The following is a 13114-nucleotide window of genomic DNA, read 5'->3' as shown; positions in this document are numbered from 1 at the left end:
TTGCCTCATATCATTTGATGTGCAATTCCTCCTGAGTAAGCCGATGCCCCATATGTGGGGAAACAACACTGTTTGGGTGCACGGCAGGGTTCGGAAGGGAAGGAGCACCATTTTGTGGAAACCCCCCCAAAAGTGACACCATATTGGAGACTAGAACCCTCAGGGAACTTATCTAGATGTGTGATGAGACCTTGAACTTCACAGAAGTTTATAAAGTAGAGCCGTGAAATTAAGAAATCAAATTTTTTTCCACAAAAATGTACTTTTAGCCCCAATTTTTTTATTTTCACAAGGGTAACAGGAGAAAATAGACCCAAAAATTTGTTGTGCAATTGCACCTGAGTACGGACATACCCTATAAGTAGGGGAAAACTATTGTTTAGGCGCACGTCAGGACTTGGAAAGGAAGGAGTGACGTTTGGAACGCAGACTTTGATGGCATGGTCTGCGGGTGTCATGCCACGTTTGGAGAGCCCCTAATGTGTCTAAACAGTGGAAAACCCCGACAAGTTACCCCATTTTGGAAACATTTTGCGCCGTTCGCTAAAAGTGGTAAGACCGATTTGTCTGTCGGGTCAGTATGATTACAGTGATACTAGATTTATATATTTTTTTTATGCTTTGCTATTTTTACAGACAGAAAACAGTATTTTACAAAAAAGAATTTGATTTTGTATCGTCGCATTCTGAGAGCTGTAACTTTTTTTATTTTTTTGCCGAATGAGCCATATTATGGCTTGCTTTTTGCAGGACGGTTTGGCGTTTTTATTTGTATAAAAAATTTTTACATACGACTTTTTGATCGCTTTTTATTCACTTTTTTGTGAGTTAGTATGATGAAAAAGCTTCATTTTTGAGGGTTTTTTTTTTTTTTTTTTTTTATGGCATTCGCCAAATGGACTAAATAACGTGACAATTTTATAGAGCAGGTCGTTCCGGATGCGGCGATGCCAATTATGGGTACTTTTTTTTGTTCATTTTTGTTTTATCACAAACGCTGTGTTTTGAGCGGCGAAACGGATTTTAGTGAATTGTGTGCACTTTTGTGTTTTCTTTTACATATTTTATTTAACTTTTTATATACTTTTTCACCAAGTCCCACTGTGGGACATGTGTGATTGTCACTTTGATTGCTGATCTCATACACTGCCGTAATCCTGTGCTGCAGTGTATGAGACCTGTCAGTGAGTCACTGACTCACTGACTCTGCCTGTGAGATCCAGCTTATTGCTGGATCTCACAGGCCACCCTACCCTGGGATCATCACATAATCTCAGTGTACCATGGTAACCATCGAGACCCGCGATTCTCATCGCGGTGGTCCAATGGTTACTAAGGGGGTCTTGTGACCCCCTTGTAACAACTTAGATACCGCTGTCACGATTGACAGCGGTATTTAAGGGACTATTTGGCCCCAATCGGCATCGAGACCGGCCGGGGCCGATACTGCAGGGTGTCAGCTTTCACATACAGCAAACACCCGCAGGAATCGCCGCCGCCAGGCAGCGCTATACTATTATCCCACAGTGACGCATTTTTACGGCGCTGTGGAATAAGTACCCCTAATGACCGCCGTAAAAATGCATTACGGCAGTTGTTAAGGGGTAAAACGCCTAAAATTAAAAGTTTGAAGATTGTGAAATTTTTAACATTTTTGCCAAAATTCCTATATTTTCACAAATAAACGCAAAAAATATCAACCTAAATTTACCATTAACAGAAAGTACAATTTGTCATGAGAAAACATTCTCAGGATCACTGGTATATGTTTGGGCGTTCCAGAGTTATTACCACATAAAGTAACATTGGTCAGAATTGTAAAATTTGGCCTGGTCAGGAAGGTGAAAACAGGCTGTGGGTTGAAGGGGTTAAAGAAGCACTTCCATCAGTTTTTATCATTAATACATTGTAGTCATCATATAAAGTTTTATCCTTAATATATTATAGTCAACATATTATATAGCACTGTGCACTTACAATTGCTCATTTTGAACTTAATTATTGTCTTTTCTCTGCTATTTGTAGAAAAAGGAAGTTTTTTGTCCCTGCATTTATCATCCTCCTCTTCAACTCCTGACCCAGCTCCTCCGCTCCTCCCCCGTCTTAAACTTTTGTAGTGACTCATGACTTGTGCATAGAAAATTGATCTCCTGTTTCTACGCAGATTTTAGAAGGATTCAGTTTTTCATCATGTCATGTCTTAGACCTAATGGAAAACAAAACAATTAACTGGGTTGAAAATTAGCCTATTGTAAGTACACAGTGTTATATAATATGATGATTGCAATATATTAAGAGGATAAAAAATTTGATGGGAGTGCTTCTGTAATTGTCTGAACCCTCAGTATAATCCTTCGCTAAAGTCCATCTGAGCTTTGACCAATACCATATGGTAGAAGCTCACAAAAACGCGCTTCAGGGGAATTCTGTGTGTACTTAGCCGACTGACTGTCCGTGATAATTATATAAGGTGTTTGCACTTATTACAGGATTGCCTGTGAACTACCTCTATTCTACCTCACATGTACTTTACTTTTTATGCAGGACACTATATGGTATTTGTTGCTTAATCCATCACTTTTTAGTCCTAATTTACCATAAGGCTCTTTATATCTATTACTGTATCTATTGTAAATAATGTTTTTGTCTTGAATACATGATACTTATCTGTTTGAATACTTATCCAGCACTTGCAATAAGCATTCTACTTTTTTATTCTACTGATTAATAAGCAATGGCACTATACAGTGGCTTGCAAAAGTATTCATCCCCCTTTTCATTTTTCATGTTTTGCTACCTCACAACCTGGAACTTCACTGTTTTTTTTGAGGGTTTGCATCAGTTCATGTAATGAACATGCCTACAACTGTGAACATTTGGTTTTCTTGCTATTCTGAAGCAAACAACAAATTGGACAAAATAACTGAAAACTTCAGTGTGCATAACTATTCACCCGCCTAAAGTCAGTACTTTGTAGAACCTCCTTTTTGTGGCAATTACAGCTGCAAGCCGCTTTGGATAAGTCTCTATGAGTTTTCCACATCTTGCCACCGGGATTTTTGCCCATTCCTTGCAGCAAAACTGCTACAGCTCCTTCAAGTTAGATATTTTCCTCTGGTGAACAGCAATCTTCAAGTCTGACCACAGATTATCTACTGGATTAATGTCTAGGCTTTGACTAGGCCACTCCAAAACATTTACATGTTTCCCCTTAAACCAATCGAGTGTTGCTTTAGCAGTATGCTTTGGGTTATTGTCTTGTTGGAAGGTGAACCTCCGTCCCAATCTCAAATCACTGACAGACTGAAACAGGTTTTGCTCAAGAATATCCCTGTATTTCGCACCATCCATCTCCCCCTCCACTAGGACCATTTTCCCTGTCCCTGCTGCTGAAAAATATCCACCATGTCTCACTGTGGGGATGGTATTCTTGAGGTGATGAGCTGTGTTGGTTTGGCAACAGACATAGCGTTTAACTTGGTGGACAAATAGTTAAATTTTGGTATCATCTGACCACAGCACTTTCCTCCATACATTTGGAGAGTCTCCCACATGTCTTTTGGCAAACTCAAAAGAAGCCTTACAATTTTTATGTTTAAGTAAAGGCTTTTTTTCTGTCCAATCTTCCATAAAGACCGCCTTTATGGAGTGTAAGGCTTATTGTGGTCGTACTGACAGATCGTCCAGTCTCTGGAAACTCTGCAGCTCCTTCGGGGCTACCTTTGGTCTCTGTGCTGTCTGTTTGATTAATGCCTTCCTTGCCCGGGCTGAGAGCTTTGGTGGACGGCACTCGCTTGACAGGATTGTTGTAGCACCATGTTCCATGATAATGGATTTGATGGTGCTCTGGGGGATCATCAGAGATTGGTATATTTTTTTATAAACCAACCCTGACTTGTACTTCTAAACAACTTTGTCCCCGGCTTGTTTAGAAATTTCTTTGGTCTTCATGGTGTTGTTTGGTTAGTGGTGCCTCTTGCTTAATAGTGTTGCAGCCTTGGTAGCCTTTCAGAAAAGGTGTGTATATACTGACAGACCATGTGACACTTAGATTGCACACAGGTGGACTTCCTTTAACTAAGAATGTGATTTATGAAGGTAATTGCTTGCACCAGAAAATTTTAGGGGCTTCATCACAAAAGCGGTGAATACAAATGCACATGCCAATTTTTAGTTATTTGATCTGATAAATTTAATTTTTGTCTATATTTTCCTCACTTCACTTCACCAACTTGGACTGTTTAATGCTGATGCATCAGACACAAATCAGATTACAAAAATATTTAAACACAGGTTGTAAAGTAACAAAATAGGTAAAAAGCCAAGAGGGGTGAATACTTTCAAAAGCCACGTTAAGTGTAATAACGTTATGATATTTAGACAGCATGTAACTACCAGTCATCTGGAGGGAGAATTCCCTGGCATATAGAATATGTGTTTATGGTTCTATTATTTGTCATTTGCACTAAGCACGTTATCATTTCTCTCCCAGATTAATAAACAATATTATTGTTACTGCGGTGTTCATACTGTATTTACCATAGATCATTGTGAGGGTATGTGCACACGATGCAGAAATGAAGCAGAAAATTTCTGCATCATTTCTGCATCTCCCTGGCAGAAAAAACGCATGCAGATTGTGCATGTGTTTTTCCTGCAGAATACATGCGGATCCACATGCAGATTCACATGCGTTTCCGCATGCAGATTGACAAGCGCTTTCCAGGCGATTTTAGCATCACTTGGAAAGTGCTTGATAACTAGGTCACACTATATAAATCCATGCAAACAGCATGGATTTATACAGTGTGAACCGAGAGAGTGTATATACTTACCTCCGATGGCCCGCGCTGTCCTGCTCAATCTGTTCTCCCTCGCCGGCAACTTTGAATTGAAAGACCTGCCGACGTCAGCGTCACGTGACCCGTCACATGACTCTGACGTCACCGCAGGTCCTACAACTCACTGCAAGTGCCGGGAACCAAGCGGGAGCGCTGCGCGGGCCGACAGATGGTAAGAATACATTTATTTTTTATTTTATTCTTCTTTTACAGCTTTTTTAATGGTACCTGGGTGTGGATGAGACTCTCCTCTCCTCCACACCCGGGTACCATCCGCACATTAGACCGCACCAATTACGCAAGTACAAATGCAGTCTTGCGGAATTGGCGCGTTCTAATGCAAGTCAATGGCGGCGAAATCGCCGCGTTTCCGCAAAATTAATTGACATGCTGCGGATTTTTGACCGCAGCGTTAACGCTGCGGAAAAATCCGCATCATGGGCACAGCACATGCGGATTTCCATTGGGGAACATTGCTTCCCTTCTACCATGCGTTTTTCATGCGTTTCCGCGGCGTTTACGCAACTGCAAAAACGCCGCGGAAACGCATGAAATACGCATCGTGTGAACACAGCCTGAGGGAAACTTGTATGTAATGACTTTTTTCCTATGCATTGTTTTTATAAACACTACCCAGTCATGCAATTTTTGCATATATTTATGTCTTTGCCACATGGTCTGTTATTTTCTGTGCATTACCTCTTTCCTTTATTATTTAAATTAATGTTGTGTGTTGCTATTATCAATTAATAAAGTTTTGTAATTTTTAGCAAGCAAAGCCTCCTTTTTTGAAAAAGGTTATTACTGGGGATGCTTTGAATAAATATATTTGACCCTTACATTGGTCAATACCATATGAGGTCTATATCTCTTTCTGACCGACTCGCTTCCTCATGGGGAAAAAAAAATGGTGCATCAGGGGTGATGGTTCCCACTTGGTTTTCTTAGATTAGTTTTAGAGCAAAGAGACTATTTTGAATTTAACAGTTATCGACTAACAATCTCCATGGTTGGATTGTATTATTATCGTTCTTTTAATTACGGAATTGATGTCATTATAGAGAATAGGATAAATTCCATCATCTCTAAATGAATGTTTGATAATGGCTTTCCTTTATATTGAATACCTCAGACTTCTTTTTATTTTGCCTGTTTTAATTGAATCAGCTCTTAATACTTGGCTAGGATGCGCCAATCAGATTCTCTAAGATGGAAATCTTGAACTACAATTTTCCGTTTCGGCTTAAATAAATTTCTTAGGAGGACTTAACATTATATCCTAAGGGACACACACAAAATAAAAGAGATTGCTAAAGTCGGATTGTAGTAAAAGTACTAAGTATTTCTACTGGCTTCTGGAACCCGTTTGGCATTCTGGGATGCTCAATCTACACTTGATAGCATAGAGTTGGGTAAATATTTTGAACCATTAGATGATCATTCACACTAGAAGGGTTTCTTACGGTCCAGATCTTGGCCTTAGGGGGCCTTACTTCAGTGGAATATTGTCCCTTAGGGGACTATTAAATACAGTAAAAAAAAGTGTTTAAAAATATATAAAAAATAAAACAGAAAAGTTCCAACCACCGCCATTTTTCCCCATTAAAAATAAAACAATAAAAAAATAAATAAAAAGCACACATATTTGGTATGGCTGCATTCGTAAAAGTCCGATCTATCTATAAAATAAATTAATCCGATCGGTAAAAGGTGTTATGAGAAAAAAAAAAGTCAAAATGCCAAAATTAAGGTTTTTTGCAATAAAATGCAATAAAAGGCAATCAAAACATCGTATCTACTCCAAAATGGTATCAGTAAAAACATCTTCTCAGGGTGCAAAAAATAAGCCTCCACACAGTCCCATATTCCAAAAATTTAAACTGTTATGGGTCTTGGAAAATGGAAACACAAGAAAAGGTGTTGTCTTTTTTTGTGTTTTACAAATTTCTGTAAAAAAAATTGCCACTTAAAAAAAAAACTATGCATGTTTGGTATCTCTGTCCTTGTACTGACTTGGAAAATCATATTGCCAGGTCACTTTTACTGTATAGTGAACGTGGTGAATTATAACTTGTCCCACAAAACTCAAGCCCTCATACAACTGTATTGAAGCAAAAATAAAAGTTACGGCTCTCGGACGAAGGGGAGGAAAAATGTCCATGGCATGAAAGGGTTAAAAAGCATCACCCACTGAGAACTCTTAAATGTTAACATTTTTCTATCTACTAGCTCAGTGATTTTCAACCAGTGTTCCGCGGCACACTAGTGTGCCGCGACACATGGTCGGGTGTGCCGCGGGGAAAGTTCCCCAAACTATGGTGCCCCCTGTGTTTTGTTTCCCGGCAATGCGCTCGATGCGCAGTCACGCCTTCTTACAATGTAGGAGACGTGTACAATAACACATGCGCAAGCTTTGAACCTCGCGCAACTTAATGACGTCACCGAGGCCGGCGCGTCATCCTGAGAGCGGAGAGACTCTCGCATTTGCCCGCCGCCAAGGTAATGCCCGCCAATAATGCTGACTATATGAGCTTTTGCCTGAGTATATGAACTGTTGGCAGAATACTCAGCATATGAGCTGGTACTTTTAGTACTCCAGCAGTATACTGCATATAACAATGAGAAATGTAAAATGAGAAATACTATAGTCATGAGGCTGGAGTACTACAAGTACCAGCTCATATGCTGAGTATATGAGCTGGCACTTGTACTCTGGCCTCATGGCCATAGTACTTCTCATTGTACCCCTTTATATTGCAGTATATGAGCCACATAATAATCAGCACCATATACTGTGGCGCTGTACAGTGCACATCACCACAGTATATGATGCTGATAATCATGTGCTCATATACGTGGGACTGTATTTATGAGGTTACATGGGATTGAATATATGAGGGGGTTATCCTTTTTTATTTCACTTTTTTAAAATAAATAATTTATTGAAAGGACCTCTGCCAGGCATATTTCACTCTTGAGGGCTAAAAAAGTAGCTCTTGTGGTGGTAAGAAGCTGATTTAAAACCCCCAAGAGTGAACTCCGTGAGAGTTGTATGTATGGAATAATAAATGATATTAGTACCGTTCTTCAGCAGTCATGTCCTGCTTGAATTGACTCTAGTGGCGTAGCACTTGGCAGCCGGCTCTATTCTACTTATAGAGAAAGCTGAGTGCTACGTCACTAGTGTCAATTCAAGCAGGAAATGCAGACCGTAGTAATATAAGTTATTATCACACACATACAGCTCTCGCGAAGTTCACTCTTGGGGGGTTTAAATCAGCTTCTTGTCACCACAAGAGCTGCTTTTTAAGCCCTCAGGAATGAAATATGCCTAGCAGAGGTCCTTTAAGTGTGGCAGATAATGTAATACTCTTCTATTTTAGTGTGTGGCTGCGCACACTATCTCAGCAGTGATGGAGAAGTATTTGAGAATGGAAAAGGCAAATACCGAACAGGACCCTGGACACAATTCTAACCCAAATGAAGGCCCTAGTATGAGAGTTCGACAAAAGAAAAAAGACAAGACGGTGAGCTCAAGGCAATACAGTGAAAGCTATCTTTTATTTGGATTTACTTCCACTGGGGATGCGACAGCACCAACACCACTGTGCTTGGTGTGTGGTGAGAAGCTTTCCAATAGCGCTATGGTGCCAAGCAAACTTAAACGCCATCTCCAAACGAAACACCCTTCCGTTCAAAATAAACCGATGGAGTATTTTGTACGCTTACGTACAAACAATGAGAAAGGGGCAACTTTTTTGAGAAAAAGCACAAAGGTAAATGAGAGAGCCCTCAAAGCTAGCTACCTTGTTGCTGAACTCATAGCTAAATCAAAAAAGTCCCACACTGTGGCAGAAACATCAAAAATACCACCAAGCTTGTAAAGCTATTTTAAATGAGATGCTTGGCCCTGAAGCAGCTAAAGAGATAGCTAAAGTGCCTCTCTCTGATAACACAATTGCCAGACGGATCGATGACTTGTCTGCGGACATTGAAACAGTTGTTTTGGAAAAGGTGCGCATCAGTAAGAAATTTGCCTTGCAACTTGATGAGTAAACGGATTATCAGTGGACATTGTCAGTTGTTGGCCAATGTGCGTTTTGTGGATGGTGAAGCCATTAGAGAAAACTTCCTATTTTGCAAGGCACTGACAGAAAAATCAACAGGAGAGGCAATATTCCAAGTCACATCGGAATATCTTGATAAAAGTGGACTTACATGGGAAAACTGCACAGGTGTCTGCACTGATGGAGCCGCAGCCATGGTCGGGCGCATCAAAGGCTTTGTAAGTAGGGTTAAAGAAAGAAACCCAGATGTTCTTGCTACCCACTGTTTCTTGCACCGTGAGGCCCTCGTTGCAAAGACCTTACCAGCAGATCTAGCTCCTGTGTTGGATGATGTTGTGCGCATAGTGAACTTTGTGAAGACGCGACCTTTGAGATGTCGCTTATTTGCGTCTTTGTGTACAGAAATGGGAGCGGAACATAAAATCTTATTGCTCCACACGGAGGTCAGGTGGCTGTCACGCGGCAAAGTGCTGGCCCGTGTGTATGAGTTGCGAGAGGAACTTAAAATATTTCTTACAAACGAGAGGTCCGATTATTCAAAGCTGCTTGCAAGTGATGAGTGGTGTGCAAAGCTGGCATACCTGGCTGATATATTTCAATATCTGAATGAACTAAACACACGGATGCAAGGTCGAAATGAAAACCTGCTTACAAGCACTGATAAAATGAACGGATTCCTTTAAAGGTGCAGCTCTGGCAACAACATGTGCAGGGTGGCAACCTTCAGATGTTCCCACTCACCGAGAAACTGCATGATGACAATACTGCTGCAATGTGCGAAGCGATTGGCAGACATTTGAAAACTCTTGAGGAGAAGTTATCGTTCTATTTCTCTTCAGCCTTCACAGAATGCCTTGACTGGGTTAGGGACCCATACAGCTCATTATCCGTTGCTGGAAAGGACATGACTTTAAAGCTAAAGTTTGCTGATCTTCCTTTGGACAGTTTTTGGTTATCTGTTGCCAAGGAGTTCCCCATTCTGGCCAACAAAGCTATTTTGACATTGCTCCCATTTTCAACCACATATCTATGTGAGCTGGGCTTCTCAAGCTTGACTGCGATAAAAACTAAAAACAGGGAGATACGGAGAACTGTTGAGGAAGAGCTTCGTGTGTGTCTTTCCACCATTCCTTCCAGGATATCCCTTTTGTGTTTATCGAAACAGGCCCAGGTTTCATACAGAGTGAGTAAAATAAATTTAGAATCTAGATTATTAACTATATGTATAATATGACTGTTTTAGTGTCATTTTGTGCTATTTTGGTTGGTGGTGTGCCCCAGGATTTTCTCAGTATAAAAAGTGTGCCGCGGCTCAAAAAAGGTTGAAAATCACTGTACTAGCTAACACTGTACAAAGATATGTTTTTTTCCTAACCATATTTAATTAGAACATTACAATTCTAACTTTTTTGTATCCTTTTTTAAAATTTTTACGGACCATTTATTCTACCCTTTTGTCTACCCTAAGGATTAATGTTTTGCAATCTAAAGCCCCCGTCACACTAAGCGAGATCGCTGCTGAGTCACAAGTTTTGTGACACAACAGCGACCTTAGCAGCGATCTCGCTACTTTTGACACGTAGCAGCGACCATGCCGCTGCTGTGAGATCGCTGGTCGTGTCGGAATGGTCTGGACATTTCTTTGATCGTTGAGGCCCCGCTGGGTAGCATGCATTGCTGTGTTTGACACCTTACCAACGACCTCATCCTCTGAATTGTTACTAATCCTAGAAGAGCCGTGCTAAATATTATGTCAGTATTTGATAGATTCAGTTTTATATCTCGATTCAAAATTAATTCCTCTAAATCCCAAACATTCTCTGTGTGGTGAAAGTCATAAAGCAGGTTTATTCTTCGGGTCAGTACAATTACAGCGATACCACATTTATATCTTTTTTTTATGTGTTGCTGCTTTTACACAGTAAAAACTACTTTTTAGAAAAAATAAGTTTTTACATTGCTATATTCTGAGAGCTATAACTTTTTTATTTTTCCGCTAATGGAGTTGTATGGTGGATTGATTTTTGCGGGGGACAAGATGACGTTTTCAGCGGTACCATTTTTATTCACATTCAACTTTTTGATCGCGTTTTATTCCACTTTTTGTTTGGCGGTATGATGAAAAAACATGTTTTTTTTACCACATTTTTTATGGTGTTCACTGCAGGGGTTAACGAGTGTGACAGTTTTATAGTTCAGGTCGTTAGGGATGCAGCGATACCAACTATGTGTACTTTTTTGTGTGTTTTTTTCACATAAATATACACTAGAGGCCAAAATTGAGGAAACACCTGCAGTTTTTCATCATCACGAATATTTAATGAAAGTTTTCACCGACATACTTACTTGAACACACGGCCTCTTCTGCGATATGTATTCTATGTTTGTTTATAGTGACCTGGGTGTGGTTTAAGACCGATATTGTGCCAGCAGTATTAGACAGGAGTGGTCACCTAAGAAGAGAGCCAAAGCTGTTACTTTAAGAGAAGAAGGGTACAGTTACTGGGAAAATGCAGCATGAATTGGAAAAGGGATCTCACCGGCCAGCGTTCTCAAAGTATGTAAGCGGTTTCAAGAGACTGGTTCGATAAAGAATAAACCAGGTAGAGGAAGGAAGAAGGATACAACTCCTCAGACTGATAGAAGAATTGTTAGAATCGCCCTAAATAACAGAAATCAACTGCTGTTGACATCAACAAGGAGCTTGTCAACACTGGAGTGACAGTGTCCGATCGGACGGTTCGACGATGATTGGTAAACGTTAAGAGCCAGAATACCACGTAAAATGCCATTTTTGAATGCCTCACAGCGTCAGAAACTTGTCTGCAGTGGGCCAAAGAACATTCTAAATGGACCATTGAACAATGGAGAAATGTTTTATGGAGCGATGAGACATGCATATCCATCTTTGGCAGCGACGGTGTCCGCTACATTCGATGACGACCTGGAGAGGATTGCTTGCCAGAGTGTACAGTACCCACCATAAAGAATCCTCTGAGTGTTATTGTATGGGCCTGCAAGTCCAGAGATGCAGTTGGTCGGCTGCAGGTAATTGTAGGAACAGTTAATGCTGAAAAGTACATGACGGAAGTCCTTCAGCCCAAACTCATTCCTTCAGCACGTGATGTATTTGGTGAAGGGACATCGTTTATTTTTCAGCAAGATGGAGCCCCATGCCATACAGCTAAAACATGTCTCTCTTGGTTCAAGGACAAAAATGTCCAGCTATTGAATTGGCCAGGAAACAGCCCAGGTCTCAATCCTATTGAGAATCTCTGGATTCGGCTCAAAAGAGCGGTGTCAAAACAGCGGGCTTCACACAAGCAGGAACTCATTGCAGCCATCATCAAATCATGGTTTCATATCATCACACCATCTGATTGAAACAAACTGGTAGATATCATGCCAAGTAGATTCCAGGCAGTTATCAAGGCCAAGGGCTATCCAACAAAGTATTAACATTTTAGTGTTAGATATGAATATAGGACAACTAAATGGCTTTTCTCCCAGTCATCTGAGTGACAATAGTGTCCAATTTGTTGACAAATGAACAAATTTCCTGCTATTATTGTGTTTCTATATGAGATTTTGTGATTTCTACTTAAAAACTTTTCTGTGAAATCAAAAACATTCATGAACTTTGGATTTGTATTGGCAAAATGATAAAAAAATGCATAAATCTTAAGGGTGTTGCCTACAACTTTTTTTTTTCCTTAGTCCCTTTATGGGACTTTAACTTTCATGGCCGAGCCCTCTCCCTCTCCTAGTCTCCTAAATGTTGCGATCGATTTTGATCGCAACATTTAGGGGGTTAACACCTTTCTGACGTATGACCTAATAGTACGTCTTGGTGACCTGGGCCGATTGGACCAATGACGTACTATTAGGTCATATGGCAATCGCGCCCGCACAAAAGCGGTACGGGGTGATCGCCGCCAGATGTCAGCTGATAGTACCGGGTGTCAGCTGTGACTATGTGCAGGGAGCACGACTCCCGACACATTAACCCCCGCAATGCTGCGATCGAAGTCGATCGCAGCATTGCGGTGACAAGGGGAGGTGGTAGGAATACTCACCTCCTCTTCTGGCCTCCACAACATCCGGGTCACCAGACAGCAGGAAGATTCTTTGGTCATGCGCAGTACATGACCAAACTATCTTCTCCCTGTGCAGCACTGACAGCCTGTATAGTACAGGGATGGTGCT

Source organism: Phyllobates terribilis, unplaced genomic scaffold, assembly GCF_046119375.1.
Source record: "Phyllobates terribilis strain yellow unplaced genomic scaffold, ASM4611937v1 Scaffold_2__4_contigs__length_985480577, whole genome shotgun sequence".
NCBI lineage: Eukaryota > Metazoa > Chordata > Amphibia > Anura > Dendrobatidae > Phyllobates > Phyllobates terribilis.
This window is presented reverse-complemented; position numbering follows the sequence as displayed.